Genomic DNA, 12,113 nt, shown 5'->3' on the forward strand with positions numbered 1-12,113 from the left:
CGTTCACAGTTGGCTGTACCCTCTATTCTAAAACAAAATGAGCCAATGGTAAGAACCATCAGGGGCTAAAAGGATGGCTCAGTATGGCTGCCACTAGCTGTGCAAGCTGAGGACCTGAACTGGTACCTCAGCATCCAAGAAAAAAGCCAGATGTGCTGCACACACACACACACCTGTAGCCCCAGTGCTGGGGGGGGCAGAGCTGGTAGGCGCTCTGGGCTTGTTGGCTGTCAGCCTGTGGTAGAGGACATCCACTGTCTTCCCTCTGCTTGTATGCACACAGGCACACATACTTACACATTCATGAGCCCATGTACCACACACATGTACAGCACACCTACCCCCACACACACACATACACACTCACAAGGATAAAGGACTATCAAGTGCTTTATTCTGACTTCCTACTCTTGTGACTTTCTAAATACTGTAAGGAAATTAAAGTTGATTCACTTTTTCTACTTTGACTTTTCAAATAACTTTTTCAAAAAAGATGTGTGCATGTGTGCATGTGTGCATGAGATGTGTGAGTACAAATCCCCTGGAAATGGAGGTACAGGCAGTTGTGAGGGCCGGAGTGTGTGCTAGAAACTGAACTTATGTCCTGTGCAAGATGAGCAAACATGTTTTTCCTCTCCAGCCTCTCAAATGACTTGCGCAGCAAAAGTCAGAGCGTCTGCTCCGTGCTTACTAGCTTCTGCCCGGAACGTATCTCGAAGTGTCGATTATCACCACAGTGGACCGAGGAAGCCTTCTCTATGCACAACCCTGCCTCAGAACTCTGCAGCTTGATTCCCAGAAACCTGAAACAGTGGGTGTTCAAGTCCCTCCCAAAAATCAGGGTAGCATTTGCCTACAGCATACACACCTGTATAGCCTCATCCATCCTGCACAAGTGCACACTTTCTGTACAACCACACGCCTTCCGTATAACTGTATACTTCCTGTATAAACTCACACCTAGCCACACACCTCCGTACAAGCACACACGTCCTCTGTAACAAGCAGCACACCGCTTCTATAATTGTACTCCTCCTGCACAACCACGTGGGTACCTCCTGCCTAACCACTACCTCCTCTCTAACCTCACACCTCCTCCATATCCCTTCTGTACAACCACGGACCTCCGTACAACAGCACGCCTCCTCTACAAGCTCACGCCTCTTGGATAACCTCACACTGCCTCTGTTACTGCGTACCTCCTGTGTAGCCACAGACCTCCTCTTTAACCACACACCTGTACAACCATTCATCTCTTCATAATCCCACTCCTGTATAACTGCAACCTTCTGTATAAACACATACCTCTTGTACACTTTAACAATCATCTCTAGAGTACTCGTGATTCCCCAAATGATGGAAAAGCTACAGCAATCGCTGCCTTTCTGCAGTGTCTGAGAAGCGCTGAGAAGAAAAGTCTCTGTATACATTGATACAGACACAGCTCTTTACAAATGTCTTTGATTGGCAGTTGGTCAATCTGAGAAATGCAGCCATGGTCCAGTGGGATGACTCTATGAAAAACATAAACACTCTTGGGCAGAGGATAAACCTGACAGGCGGGACTGGATCACCATTTAGGGAACACTCAGAGTCAAAAGAAAATCCCTCAAGGATGCCAGCTGCTAGCCAATCCAGAGATGCCTGGGAACAGCCACATCTCAGTTCCAGAAGCCCCAGCAAAGAGTCCTAGGCACAGGTTCTAGCCCAGTCCTCTCCTTCTGACTCTCGCATTTCAGTCAGATGCATCTTTTAAAAGAGATGTCACATTGCTCATGGATCTGCAACTGAGTCTGCCTTTGAAGCAGCTAGGCCAAGATGGGAAACTAAGACCATCTCTGAAGATATCTAAGTTAAAGGCGACACACAGCAGTGACTTCTCGCCTTTCAGATTGTTGCAAAGTTCTTGGGAACTGCTACGTTAGGTGACTGGTTCTGTGGCCGTAGGGAACTAATATTCCACTCAGCCAATATTCTGCGCTTGAATCCAGTGTTCTGTGCTTGAATCACTAATTGCTACAAATTAGAAACCAAGGAACTTGATCCTGCCTTCAATTGTTTTGTTTGCTTTTACAATTTCTTTTTTTATTGAGACACTCTCACATGTAGCCCTGACTGGCCTTGAATTTAAAGAGATCTGCCTGCCTCTGCCTCCATACCTGACTAGTTAGCACTAGTCTTAAAACAAATTCGTTGCCCACATATAAAATGTGCAGAATAAAGATCAGATTCCACTTCCTTAAAAAATTACTTCTGGAACTCTGAGGCTCACATGTCTGTGGAACAGGGTATGTAACAGCAGCTCCCTAGAGATGTGTCTCCTTCTGCCCCACTCCTACCCCCCACCCCCACCCCCACCCCCTCCGGCTGGTGCCTGAGGCCCTGCCAACCCAACTTATAGCCTTCTCGGTTTTTAACCCTAGAATAAGAGGGAAATATTCTTTGAAACAATTAGTTCAATAACAATGGTGGGGTTAAGAGAATTTAAATCACTCTGTACAAGAGAGAATATTCCACTAAAAGTTAATCACGGGGCTGAAGATGTGTCACAGTTGGTAGAGTCCTTGCTTAGCATGCACAAAGCCCAGGGTTCAGTTTCCAGCACCACATAAAACCAGGCATGATGGTGCATCCCTGTTATCCTAGCACTAGGAAAGAGAAGGCAGCAGGGTCAGAAGTTTTCAGTCATCCTCAGCTAAATAATGAGTTTAAGGCTAGCCCAGATTGCAAAAGGCCCTGTCTCAACAACAACAAAGAGATCAAATAGGAAATTTCCATTCCCTTTGCTTCCCTTAGGTTATACATAATTGATAAATCATAGCATCTCAGATTGGCCTGAGGTCCACATAGTGATTTCTTTGTAGCCTGTCAAGCTGCTCCAGGGTCCCCTTTAGCATGGACACTGAAGCAGAGGAGGTGGATGTACTTTCATGCTAACCCTCCAAAGCAGAGAGGGACCAAGTTTCTCTCCAAGATGAGAGTTCTGAAGACTTCTGAAGTAAATGACTAAACTTAGCACTTGACAGTAAATCAAAACTACGAGCTTAGCTCTTGCAAGATGGGAGTCTGGCATGGGTCTTCCGGTCATCGCTGGAGGCCTGAGAAAATTGGAGTCCTGGGTTCGATTTCCTACCACCCTTGGACCAGGAGAGAAAGTAGGAAAACAAAGGTTTTAGCTGGGCATGTCCTCAGCTAGAGACCCAACCAGAAAAATGGTCCTTGGCATAATAGAAAGCATGTCCCTGGGCTTTGGAATTGAGATTGTCATGTTATAGCACTGGCCAGGAGCTCTCTCGGGCCCTAGAGGTTTGATGGGTGGAGTGTCTCAGTTATAATTATTCTTCCAAAGAAATCACAGTCCCATTTTAGGGTTCACTTGAATAACTCAGTTGGACAGAGGACAAGCACATGCCATTGAACTCCAAGTCAATTATCTGAGATCTTAATTACATCTGCTAAACCCTTTGCCTTTGCCCTGTGCTTGGAACCTATTCAAAGAGGTGAACCCCTGTTAACCACGGTACCTCCCATACTCAGGAAGGGACTGCATCAACCCAGCTCTCCAAAGTGAATGCTGGGCTGCCCTGATCATATGCTCAGCATCTCTGATTCAAGCATATGTGTAACCAGTCCCCTAATTCACTTCCCGCTGCTTCACATCATCCGGAATGGTTTCTGTTTTCCTGTTGAATCCAAGCAAGTGCCCCAAATAAGAAGACCAAGGAGAGACATTCCAAATCCTAGCTGGGGTCCCTCAGCCGAATTCTTACAGGAACTGTTCTAGATACCAGGTTCCTCTGCTCCTAAAACAAGTATTTGCTGACAACAGCTGTGAGTGCCAGGCATGGTGACACATGCCTCTAACCAGCACTAGGGAAACAGAGGCAGGTATTTATTTCTCTGAGTTCAGGGCCAGCCTGGTCTACATAGTGAGACACTCTCCCCACCCCATCCCCCAAAAGATGCTGTGGTTCCCAGAGAAATATCAGTTGGGTATCAAGGTGGACAGGGGAGCTATTCAGACATAATTCTGCGTCTCCTCTTCTCCCCGAGGAATGTACCAGAGAGTTTCACACACTGAAATAACTTCATTTCAAAGACAGTGCTAAAATGAAAAGGAATGACAACTATCCCTTTTTTCTCCAGACAGGGTTTCTCTGTACAGCCCTGACTGTCTGGGAACATGCTCTGTAGACCAGGCTAGCCTCAAACTCAGAGAGCTTCCTACCTCTGCTTCCTGAGTGCTGGAATTAAAGGTGTGTGCCACCACCACCCAGCTTGACAATTATCCAAATTTTTAAAGGCTTCCAGAAAGCTTTGCCAGCTCTTGGCTACTTGGCGTCTACTACGATCATTTTTTTTTTTTTTTTTTTTTTTTTTTTGGTTTTTTGAGACAGGGTTTCTCTGTGTAGCTTTGCGCCTTTCCTGGAACTCACTCTGTAGCCCAGGCTGGCCTCGAACTCACAGAGATCCGCCTGGCTCTGCCTCCCGAGTGCTGGGATTAAAGGCGTGCGCCACCACCGCCCGGCACGATCATTTTTAATCATTTTACCTTGGAGAGTTCACAGGGTGTGGGTCCTGTCAAACACAGTTACTCCAGCATGTCCTGCAGAGTGCCTGCAACTGCCCCTTCGTAGCTAGGACCAATCATATCGGCAGCTCCCCAAAACTGCTTCAGCTTGGAAAACCTGTCTTCAAAGGATACAGAAAGAAGAAAAACATGGATCCATTAGCATGTAATGTCTCCAGGAGTAAAATAGGCTTTCTACTATGACGTCTGCAGCAGGCCCACAAATGAACAAACTCTTCCTTATTGGTAATGTTGGCCAGGTGCATTGAGGATTCAATGCTAATTCACACAATATAGACAATTTTATGCTTGTTTTTGTATCTAAATAAATGTTGGCATTTGTGCATGTATGTAAGCAGGTATGTGTGTAGATGCATGTGTGTGCATGCATGTAAGCAGGTATGCATGCACTTGTATGCAGGTATGTAGGAATGTGTCTGTCCATGTGGATGCCAGAGGAGAACCTCAGATGTTGTTCCTCAGGTGCCATCTTCTTTTTGGTTTTTTTAGACAAGATCTCTCACTGGTCTGGGGGCCCCTGAGTAGGCAAGACTGGCTGGCCAGCGAACCCTAGGAATACATCTGTCTCCACCTCCCCAAAGCTAGGATTACAAGCACTATGCTACCACATGAAGCTTTGTATTGGGGGCAAGGGGTTGAAAAAGAGTTTCTCTGTGTAGCCTTGTCTGTCCTGGAACTCGCTCTGTAGACCAGGCTGGCCTTGAACTCACAGAGATCCAACTGCCTCTGCCTCCTGGGTGCTGGCATTAAAGGCATGTGCCACCACCACCCAGAAAAGCTTTCTGTTTTTGTAGTGTGGATTCCCAATATCTATTTCTAGTTCTTCTTGACAAGTTGAGCAACCTCCCCAGCCCAATACAATACAAATTTAAAATAGAAATGTTCTCAGCAACACACCCATTCACTTTTTGACAGAGGGACGCAAATCATTTAAGATAACAATTTCACAGTCCTCATTTCACTGACCATTAGACAAAAAGGAAATTTGAGACAATCAGTCCCGAAGGGTATACAGTTTGCTCAAGCTCACAGAATACAGTCTGGGGATCTAAATCCCTAGATCTAGGTGACTGACGCCTGGGATGACATGAGACCATCTTCCAGGCTCCTATTTGAAAAATGTTAATGGGAGACACACAGACAAGGTCTTTTCAATGTAACTCATTGTACCAAATTATAAAGAATTCAAGTAAGTCCATAGTTGACACTCAACACCCCAAATGCACCAGAACTTTCCCACCTAATGGAATCATGAGGGAGGGAGGGAGGGAGGAGAGAGAGAGAGAGAGAGAGAGAGAGAGAGAGAGAGAGAGAGAGAGAGAGAGAGAGAAATGAATGATCCAAGCACCAGGAAAAGCCCAGTGGTCTTTTGTGAGTATGCTCAAAGCCCTGGGTTCAGTCTCCAGCGCTGCATAAAATAAAAAACACAGTTCCAAACCAAAGCATCTGAAAAACAAAATGGACCCTGGAATGCACCACCTTACATACTGCTGAGAGAAATATGCCCCTCCCCGAAATACACTAAATTGTTATTTAAGATAACAATTTCACAGTCCTCATTTCACTGACCATTAGACAAAAAGGAAATTTGAGACAATCAGTCCTGAAGGGTATACAGTTTGCTCAAGCTCACAGAATACAGTCTGGGGATCTAAATCCCTAGATCCCTAAATGCACTAAAAAAAACTAATGAATACGGTACTTAATAAGTACGGTACTGCAAATATCAAAACGATTTTCGAAATGCCGCCTCACTACTTTGGAATCCTCATGAATCCATTACAGATGTACCGTCAAGCCCACGTGAGATCATTTCTCTTCCCTAGATAATTTAAAGGTAAGTCCCCCAGTTTGATGAGAACTTTTCGGGTGATGGACTTCAAGACCAACCCCTTTGAGAGTCACAGGAAACGACAAGTATGCCAGGAACAGTCCACTCCACAACAGGGAAATGGCTTTGAACAGCTGCATAAATACGAGTTCCTCAGGATGTTCGTATCCCAGGCCTTCCAACTTTATGAAGCATCTTTGTAGCCCTGCCCACCCAAGGGCACGACATGACCTTCTGCTATTGGAAAGGCAAGCATCACATGTTCTATCAGAGCCATCACATACTGGAAACAAAGGTGACCTTTCCTGGCTACTGTTTATCTTGTTTTCTTCACACAGAAGGAACCCTGAGAGTTCTGTTTTCAATTCACTAAAAAAATGCACTGTCAGTGAAGAGACATACATTAGCATAGTTCCATGCCAGACAAAGTACCAGGAGTTCAATTTTAGGATGCAAGGTGACTCATTCAGATTTGTCTGTACCTCGGGCAAGTTCTAAAAATGATGAACTCTTCTCTAAACCTCACTAAGATCAAGACCACCAGATTGCCATGCACATCCCCCAAGCATCCACTAGGGGTCATGCCGACTATGACACAGTTTTTGTAATCTAGGCTGGCCTCAAACTCTCTACAGAGCCAATGATGACCCTTAACTTCTAATCGTCCTGCCTCCACATCCCCAGTGGACACAAACATGCATCAAAGTCTGTTTTATGTGGTGCTAGGGACCAAATCCAGAGCCTCAGCCCCTGCTAAGTAAGCACTCTACCAAACAAGCTACACCCCCAGCCAACACCTCCGTTGCCATCAGTCCGCTTCAAAACTCATTTATTTTTAAAGAGTTTTCCGAATTCTCAGTGATGAAAGCCGCTGCCGACATCGAGGCTAAGATGTTTAAAAACGTTTTCCGGTGTCTGGTCATTCTCAGAATGCACTGAGAAGTCAGAGACAGCATTTGGATGCCGGGCTGTGCTTTTCATCTCTCACCTGACATGCTGGCGTTATACAGACACGGGCATTTTTTCACAAGAGAGGAGAATGTCTATTCATGTTTCCCAATACTGAGAAACTTTGAGGTTTCCAGGCCAAAGAGACTATTCTTCAGATGTTTAATTTATTTCCATGTTACGCCGCAAAGAATGCCGCCTGCCCTTGATTTCTTATCAAGGAAATAGAGAGGCTGCGCCTTTCCATTCTCTTGATCTACCTGCCTTCCCTGTTAGGGGGTGAGCTCCCAGGGGACTGATTCTCTTGTGCAGCACCGCCTCCAGCACACATGCCAATCTCTATCCCATCCCGAGTTTCCTCAGTCTAAAAATCTGTGCTGCTGACACGTATCAGTTCCTTTTTCAAATGGGCAGAGTGGCCTGGCACCTAGATCCAATCCAGAAAAAAGCTCAGACAAACTCAACTGTTAGGGGTATTTGAAACATCAACATCCTGCTTTGCTTAAGAAAATTATCTAGATTATAAAGACCAACGCCCACCCACCCGAAGAAAGAGTAAGCATTATTCTGAACGAGGCAGATGTAGCATCCACTGGATATTCAAGCAAGGGAAATGAATTCCTTGTCATTCCGAGGACGAGCCATGTACAGCCAACAGCGATAAAGGGCATTACTTTGACAATTACAAAATCTGAATAGAGGATGGAAAGTACAATGTTGAGTAAACATTCACACTCCTTATTTTGATTATATTGAAGTTCAAAAAACATCTTTCTTGTTGAAAGATATGTCCTGAAATATTAAAGAATAAAGAGATAAATATCTCCAACTCGTTTCAAATGAACCCATGGAAAAGAAAGAAAAAAAGGGAAAAGTCGAAAAGGGGGATACATGCAGGAGCAAGGCAGATGGGGTCTGAGGGAAGATGGGAAGAGAAGAATGAATGGGTTAGTGAATAAATAAATGAGTGAGTACAAAGGTCCCTGGTGGAGGGGTACAGAGTACATGGGGGTGCTTTGTACTATTCTTTCAAATCTCCATTGTCAGAAACATTAAAATAAGGTCCACACTTGAAAGGCTTCCATTTATCAGATATGTTAAAAATGATTGACACCATTATCTTCCCTAAACAATAAGAATCCATAGCTTGAACACTGCAGTTGATGCTCCAAACCCTCAAAGGAGGCCTGCCTGTTTTATTATTTAAAACTCTTAATGGGCCAGCAAGATGGCTCAGTGGGCAAAGGCACTTGCCGCCAAGCCTGATGACCTGAGTTTGATCCCTGGAACCCACACGGAGGAAGGAGAGAATGGGCTTGTCCTCTGATCTCCATGTACATGCTATGGTACATGAATACATACATATGTACATATATACATACGTACACACATGCATACATACATACCCACACACATTCTATAGATATAAATATAGATAGATAGATATCAATAAATCAATCAACAGAACAATAGAATGGTATTTGATTATATAAATAACTTATACTGCTAGGCATGGTGAAATATATATGTCAGTAATACCAGCATTGAGGAAAGGAAGACAGGAGGATTACGAGTTCAAGGACATCCTCACCACATAATGAACTCCAGGCCAGCCTGGGCTCCATGACAGTTTCTCTCTCCTGTCTCTGACCCCTGCCCTCACAAAAACATATACTCCTACAGCATCTACTATAGACCAAACACCCAAATGTTGCAAAATGCATTTAAAAATATTAACCTCCACTGGATATAAAGGTGCACATCTTTAATTCCAGCCACTTGGCAGGATAAGACAGGAGGATCCAAGGTCCCAGACAAGCTTGGACTACATGGAACTCTGTGTTAAAAAGGAATTAGAATGGACTTGGGGTCAATTCGGTGGCAAATTATTTTCCTAGCATAAATAAGGCCCTTCATTCAATCCCCTGTACTGCAAAACAAACAAATGAATGAATAAGCTCCATTTAAAATTAGGGTTTATTCCTATCCCCCTTATGGCCTAGAAAGGACCAGAAATTCATCCAGTGTCATTCAGCTAGGAAGTACATGATCTAAGATTGCCATTCTAGCCACATGGCACCAAGATACCAAATGTCTGAAATATTCTAAACTACACATTTACTAATACATTCCCAAAATATGCAGCTCTTCCCTTGAATTTAAAGTACATTGAAAATCAAGGCCGTTTTCCTCGGCATCTAAAGACAGTGTGACCTATGGGACTTGGTCTGCAGAGATGGAATGACTTCATCAGCAGACCCTGGATTGGGTCTGTGGTGGTTTACACCAATCCTTACACAAAATTATTCTGCTTTGTCTTAAAAGGCTGCTGGAAGACAACAGATTCATTGAAAGGTAACTAGCGCCACATCACCAGTGAAAGTGAAATCTGCAAGAATTATACAGGCTGTGAGGGGTCTGGGCCACCATTTTATCAAAGGCCTGAAAACAGCTGCACTTCTGATCAGAACTCTAGAACATTCCAGGGGAAATACAGCGGAGCTGAGTGGCATATATAAAGACCGAATTACATCTGTGTTGGCTTCTGTGAAAGAATCCAGCACCAAAACAAAGCAAAAATAAGTAAGTGAATAAAAGGATTTTTTTTCTGTGCATGTGTTTATATTTATACCTGGCACAGTCCCATTCAGAAGCATCTTTGCAAGAATCTAGCAAGGCAAAGTCTTGCTTAGTTACAAGTAAACAGTCCGAATTGCCTCTCCCGCTGGCCACCGGTGGGGAAGGTCTCAAAGGGCCTCTTGCATCAGCCCCAGAGTGCTGAGGACACGATCATTAGCTGTTTACAGATCACCACCAGATCTGCTCTGACCTCCAGGGCTGTATCTACTGGGATAGCCGGGTGGCTTCTAGTCACAGCCCTTGGGTACCAGGTGCAAGGCAGAAGAGTGCTGGCTGCCGCTGCTAAGAGGCAAGATGCTGCCGAGTCTCCAAGCATGTTAAATCACTTTTCCATACCTGTTCCCACTCAAGACAGAAGATGATGGAGGTGGAAAACTAATTCATAAATACACAACCTCGGCTTCGGGACCCCACAGTGGTCTTATGAGTAGAAATGGAGGGGAAAAGACAGTCTCCTGAGTGACATCCTCACCAACAACCGCCAGACACTCTGGAAGGGAACCTGCCTACACAGAAGGACCCATCAGGTCTCCAGACGAAAACTAGGGAGGATGTTTCCATTTCCAGTTGCTTAAAAAACGACTGCATTGAATGCCTTTACTCATTTGCAACCAGCTTTTCCACTAAAGAATACATGGCCAATGGAACCTTTCTCCAGCAAATTCATTCTGAAAGAAAACAGGAATTAATAAACTCCTTAAGCTAAAGCAGGTGCTGATGAAAGTTACAGGTTACCAATGTTTTTGACGGGGGTAATGCAAGCCGTATCACATGGCTGAATCCTCCACCAAGCTCTCATTTATGATTATGGCATGATGCATGGCATTGCTTCGCCATTAGAGTGTGGGCATCAGCTACATTAAAGTAGCCTACTTTTCTGCCAATATGTGGTAGATGCATGCCACAAATTGCCTTTTTACGGCTTCCTTAAAAACATCAATGAAGAATTTACTACTGGATCATTTTACAACATACTAAAGTACATTGTAAATGAGCCATTAAAGACAATAACTGCGTCTATTAAAAATTAAAGAATTTTATAAATGGCATTTTAATTTCGCATGTTATCGATACCTTCTGTTCTGAATGATGGGGTAGAGTTCTTGAAGAAGGTTCTTCTAATTGGAGCTGAATTAAATTAATTAAATATACATGCCACATCCCTGTACGGCTTGCACTCTAATTTTAAGACCTGAGAAATTCCTTCTAACTACCACGTCTTCATCTCCATGAGGTGATATTCCTTCCTAAGGCAGACAGGACCAATCCCTTCATTTTCTTTATTGAGAAAACATCATTTAGCCTTCAGGTGACCCTGAAGAGCACGAAACAGTTACTGTAAGCACCAATGCTGCAGCGGGGGCCAGACCACATGAAACAGAGAAATCTGGAGAGAGACATAAAATCAAATGCACTCACGAAATCCAGTGTTGCCCAGCACAGCTGCCCAGCTCGTCATCCAAGTGAAACAGCCAGGTCTGGGACTGAGCAAATATGACCGGTAATGGCCATTTAGCCATAAATCTCTCAAGGCCCAATTATCCTCACTGCAGAGGCTTGATTCCTTTTAATTAGACTAGTCTGTAATTGGAAATGTTCCTCTCGTTTCTCATTTTTCAAATAATCAAAACAGAGTGACAAGGATTTTAGCTACCCTCATAAAAGATCAGTACAGCGTATTGCGGGTGGGCCATGGGCCACCAAGCTCTGAACTTAATCCAAAACCTGCTTGCTATGCCGTGACCTAACTTCAGTGTCAGGAATACGAACAACACGGAAGGAAGCTGTAACACCTTCCACAGAACTCCTGCTCCTTACTGGGGGGTTGGGGGGATAAGACTGCTGGCAAAACATGTGACCCTCGGGGACAGGATGGTGTGTTACTGCCCTCCCACACCCCAGTCTCCAGGACAGCTGTCATGCACGTCACAGAATTTAAATACTTGTTGTTTATAAGGTAGCCCCTCCAAAAGAAAAGGAGGAGAGAGAGAGAGAAAGAAAGAAAGAAAGAAAGAAAGAAAGAAAGAAAGAAAGAAAGAAAGAAAGAAAGGAAGGAAGAAAGAAAATGAATGACCAATTGACCACAAGGCTTCTCCAAACTCC

The 12,113-nt window shown here is 44.3% G+C and overlaps 1 protein-coding gene across 2 annotated transcripts in view; it reads right to left on the reverse strand.

The window, feature by feature from the left end:
• The window catches only part of Tafa4 (TAFA chemokine like family member 4), a 198,373-nt gene that overhangs the window by 144,736 nt on the left and 41,524 nt on the right, over positions 1-12,113 (reverse strand). The window contains exon 2 of one of the 2 annotated variants that reach the window (XM_052719987.1): positions 4,553-4,688. The gene's annotated coding sequence lies outside the window, so the exon portion shown is untranslated. Of the gene's footprint in view, positions 1-4,552; positions 4,693-12,113 lie in introns of both variants that reach the window. The other variant, XM_052719986.1, reaches the window with a different exon arrangement.

This window comes from Peromyscus californicus, unplaced genomic scaffold, assembly GCF_007827085.1.
Source record: "Peromyscus californicus insignis strain IS unplaced genomic scaffold, ASM782708v3 Scaffold_6__1_contigs__length_162567912, whole genome shotgun sequence".
Taxonomy (NCBI): domain Eukaryota; kingdom Metazoa; phylum Chordata; class Mammalia; order Rodentia; family Cricetidae; genus Peromyscus; species Peromyscus californicus.